The sequence below is a fragment of the Nicotiana tabacum genome, chromosome 11, assembly GCF_000715075.1.
Source record: "Nicotiana tabacum cultivar K326 chromosome 11, ASM71507v2, whole genome shotgun sequence".
NCBI lineage: Eukaryota > Viridiplantae > Streptophyta > Magnoliopsida > Solanales > Solanaceae > Nicotiana > Nicotiana tabacum.
This window is the reverse complement of record NC_134090.1, coordinates 31,800,431-31,805,741: the sequence shown is the minus strand read 5'-3', so window position 1 is coordinate 31,805,741 and position 5,311 is coordinate 31,800,431.

Below are 5,311 nucleotides of genomic sequence, written 5' to 3'. Positions count from 1 at the left end.
AACGAGGCAGAATAGCTGGTAGAAAAATATATAAAACAACGGTTTGTTCTTTCGATTATATTTTGAGTTGGGGATCTCAGATTTGGGCGATTTTGGAGGCGATTTTCACCATAAGGATTAGGGTAAGTGTTCTCTACTCGGTTTTAATTATATTTCATGAATCCATCTTCATTTTTGGGATTTGATTGATGATTTCAAAGTGAAATTGATGGATTTAGGCTTTGAGTTTTGGAGAGTTTTAAGTGAGGATTTGAGAGACCAAACGGAGTCTGATTTTGATGGTTAGACTCGGGAGAGGACGAGGGTTTTGATTCTGCCATTGTTTACTAATTTCGAGACGTGGGCTCGAGGGCCGGGTTTTGTCTGATTTCGGATTTTTGGTATATTATGTAGTTTTTATTGTAGAATTCAATTCTTTAGCACATGTTGATGGTATTAATCTGATTATGGTTAGATTTGGAGCTTTTGGATACCGAGTCCATAGACGAGGGCATCCCGGAGTAGGATTTTACGGTGTTGAGGTAAGTAACAGTTTTAACTCTGGCTTTAAGGGTATAAACCCAGAGAATTGATATCATGTGATTGTTTGGAGGTCATACCCATGCTAGGTGACGGGCGCGTGGGTGTATGCCCCGAGGGATTGCGACTTATTCCATCCCATGAGGCCTCATGGCCATCATCTGTGTTTAAATATTTACTTGTTGTCGGACTTGTCTGCCTTCATGTTAGAGATCATTCTTAGGCTTTATTAGAGCTCACATTATTTGTACTCAGTCATGGAAATTATTGTACATGATTACTTAGTTTTCTATTATTTGCTAATATGTTGTGATACTTGATGTGGGTTGTGTCCCCTTATTTGTTGATGATGGTGAGGCTAGTGAGGTACATGATTGAGTAAGGCCGAGGGCCTAATTGTGAGGATATTGATACAATAGCGCGTGACTTGTCCGCGTAGCACGTGCGGGTCCAGGTATTGATACCATAGCGCGTGAGTGTCTGCATAGCACGTGAGTTGATCGTGCGGATTCAGGTATTGATATGATGGCATGTGAGTTGTCTGTGCTTAGCGCTTGGGCTTGAGCAAATAAAAAAATTAAATCACTTAGACATTCTTTCCTAAGCTAACAACAGGCTTAAAGTGCAAGTAATATAAACAGGAAAGGAAACATACTAGTAATCACTTAATGAAAATCGGATTTTCAACAATTAGCACAAGTACGCACTCGTTACCTCATGTACAAGGCATTTCAATTAAAAGTAATACCATATCCTAAGGGAAAGGTCCCCCACACAAGGTTAGGAAAATCACTTACCTCGAACCATCTCAAATCAACCCGAAACCACACTCTTGCCACGAGTACTCGACTCCAAATGGCCCAAATCTATTCAATTCAATTGCATAATGTAAATAACACTTCAAGTAACTGATTCTACAAAGAAATTCTAAGCTAATATGCAAAATTACGTAAAATGACCAAAACACCCCTTGGGCCCACGTCTCGAAATCGGGTAAAATTTATCTTTCCAGAATCCTCACACTCTCACGAGTTCAGTCATACAAAAAGTACCAAAATCGGGCGTCAAATGGTCCCACAAATCATTCCTCAAAGGTCTCTAATTAATCATGCCCTAGGCCTCAATTTGCCATTGATTTTTCCTTAATTTTCATGCTTAGATTGATAAAAATCACTATAATAATGAGTTTAGGTTCCAAGAATCTTACCTCCTCGAAGCTCTCTTGAATCCCCTCTCAAAAACCTCCCCAAAAGCTCACTTCTCGGATAAAAATGGTGAAAGAAGTGCTCAAATTCGCGAAGGCAACCATTTATATGTTCTGCTCAGGTAATCCGCTTCTGCGGTCCCGCTTTTGCGGAACAAAAGTCGCATCTGCGACAACTCATTAAAGTCTCAAATCTGCACATGCGACCTTCTCACCGCATCTGCGGTCACGCAGGTGCTTGAATCCTTCTGCACCTGCGGCTCCTACTGTTCCTCCCTATTTCCGCTTCTGCGGTGAGACCGCCACTTCTGCAGCTCCGCACCTGCGGGTCCCAACCGCAGGTGCGGTTATGATAGAGATCAGCAGCTTCAGCTGCAACACCAATTTTCTAATCTTTCCGCCAATCATCCGAAATCACCCCGAGGCTCAGGGACCTCAACCAAAAGCACAAACAAGTCATAAACCACTACCCAAACTTATGCCAATCCTTAAAACATCTAAAACAACATCGAATGCTCGAATTAACAATGGATTCTAGCCTAAAAACTCCAAAATTCTCAAAATATGCTTTCAATCAAAAAGTCTATCAACCCTCGTCCGAATGACCTGAAATTTTGCACACACATCACATTCAACACTACGGAGCTACTCCAACTTCCGGAATTCCATTCCGACCCTTGGATCAAAATCTCACTATCGAACCGGAAACTTCGAAAATTCAACTTTCAGCATTTCAAGTCTAAATTAGCTACGGACCTCCAAACCACAATCCGATCGCGCCACTAAGCCCTAAATCACTCAACGGAGCTAACAGAACCATCAAAATTCCATTTCGAGGCCGTCTTCACACTGTTCTGACTACGGTCAAATTTCCAAAACTTAAGCTCTCATTTAGGGACTAAGTGTTTCAAAACTCTCCGAAACTCAAAACTAACCCCCCCCCCCCCCCCGGCAACTCACAATAGCAGAAACAAACATGGGGAAAGCAGTTAATAGGGGATCGAGGTGTTAATTCTTAAAACGACCGATCGGCTCGTTACATCCTCCCACACTTAAACATTCATTCGTCCTCGAACGAGCATAGAGACATACCGGAGGTAGTGAAAAGATGAGGGTATCGGCTGCGCATATCCTGCTCAGTCTCCCAGGCCGCCTCCTCGACCGGCTGACCCCGCCACTAAACCTTTACTGATGCAATGTTCTTTGACCTCAGCTTTTGAACACTCCTGTCCAATATCGCCACTGGCTCCTCAACAAAAGATAGATCCTTGTCCAACTGGACTGAACTGAAATCCAACACGTGCGACGGATCACCGTGATACCTCCGGAGCATCAAAACATGAAATACTGAATGAACTCCTACCAAGCTGGGAGGTAAGGCGAGGTCGTAAGCAACCTCCCCAACATGCCTCAATATCTCAATATGGCCAATAAACCTCGGGCTCAACTTCCCTTTCTTCCCAAATCTCATAACGCCCTTCATAGGCGAAACCCGAAGCAGAACCCACTCTCCGACCATATAGGAAACATCACGAACCTTCTGGTCCGTGTAACTCTTCTGTCTGGACTGGGCTGTACGGAGTCTATCCTGAATCACCATAACCTTCTCTAAGGCATCCTGAACCAAGTCTATGCCCAACAATCTAGCCTCACCCAGCTCAAACCAACCCACCGGGGATCTACACCGCCTACCATATAAACCCTCATACGGTGCCATCTGAATGTTGGACTGATAGTTTTTATTGTTGGCAAACTCCACCAATGATAAGAACTAATCCCAAGACCCTCCAAACTCAATCACATACGCACGAAGCATATCCTCAAGAATCTGAATAGTGCGTTCGGACTGTCCATCCGTCTGAGGGTGAAATGTTGTGCTCAACTCCACCCGAGTACCCAACTCATGTTGAACGGCCCTGCAGAACAGTGATGTGAACTGAGTAACTCTATCTGAACTGATGGAAACTAGAATACCATGCAGACGAACAATCTCCCGGATATAAATCTCTGCCAATCGCTCCGAAGAATAAATAGTACACATAGGAATGAAGTGCGCGGACTTGGTTAGTCGATCCATAATCACCCAAATGGTATCGAACTTCTTCAAAGTCCGCGAGAGTCCAACTACGAAGTCCATGGTGATCCTCTCCCACTTCCACTCCGGAATCTCTATTTGCTGAAGCAATCCACCAGGTCTCTGGTGCTCATACTTTACCTACTGACAATTGAGGCACCAAGCTACAAATCCAACTATGTCTTTCTTCATCCTCCTCCACCAATAGTGCTGCCACAAATCCTGGTACATCTTCGCGGCACCCGGATAAATGGAATACCGCGAACTATGGGCCTCCTCTAAAATCAACTCCTGAAGCCCATCAATATTGGGTACACAAATCCGACCCTGCATCCTCAACACCCCTTCATCACCAATAGTCAAATCTCTCGCATCACCATGCTGAACCTTGTCCTTGAGGACAAGCAAATGAGGGTCATCATACTGACGCTCCTTGATACGATCAAATAAGGAAGATCGAGAAACCACGCAAGCTAGAACCCGACTGGGCTCCGAAAGATCCAATCTCATAAACTAGCTGGCTAAGGACTGAGCATCCATCGCCATAGGCATCTCCGATGCTGGTAAATAAGCCAAACTCCCCAAACTCTCTGCCCGACGACTTAAGGCATCGACCACCACATTAGCCTTGCCCGAGTGATATAAAATAGTGATATCATAGTCCTTCATCAACTCTAGCCACCTCCTCTAGTGCAAATTTAGATCCTTTTGCTTGAACAGGTGATGCAAGCTCCAATGATCAGTATAAATCTCACAAGGAACACCATACAAATAATGACGCCAGATCTTTAAGGCATGAACAATAGCAGCTAATTCAAGATCGTGGACAGGATAATTTTTCTCATGTACCTTCAACTGTTTGGACGTGTAGGCAATCACCCTACCGTCCTGCATCAAAACCGCTCCAAGGCCAATCCTCAAGGCATCACAATAGATAGTATAAGAACCCGAACCTGCAGGCAATATCAAAATTGGGGTTATAGTCAAAGCTGTCTTGAGCTTCTGAAAGCTCGGCTCACACTCTTCTGTCCACTGGAACGGAGCACCCTTCTGGGTCAGCCTGGTCATAGGTGTTGAAATAGATGAAAACCCCTCAATAAATCGATGGTAATAACCCGCCAAGCCAAGAAAATTGCGGATCTCTATAGCTGAAGATGTCCTGGGCCAACTCTGCACTGCCTCTACTTTCTTTGGATCCACCTGTATACCCTCACTAGATATCACGTGACCCAAGAAAGCCACAGAATCCAACCAAAACTCATATTTCGAGAACTTTGCATATAACTTCTTTTCCCTCAAAGTCCGAAGCACTGTCCTTAGGTGTTGCTCATGATCTTCCCGACTTTGGGAGTATACAAGAATATCATCAATAAAGACAATGACGAACGAGTCAAGATATGGCTGGAACACAATGTGCATCAAATGCATAAAGGCTGCTAGGGCATTAGTCAGCCCAAATGACATAACAAGGAACCCGTAATGACCATACCGAGTTTTGAAGGCAGTCTTCGGGA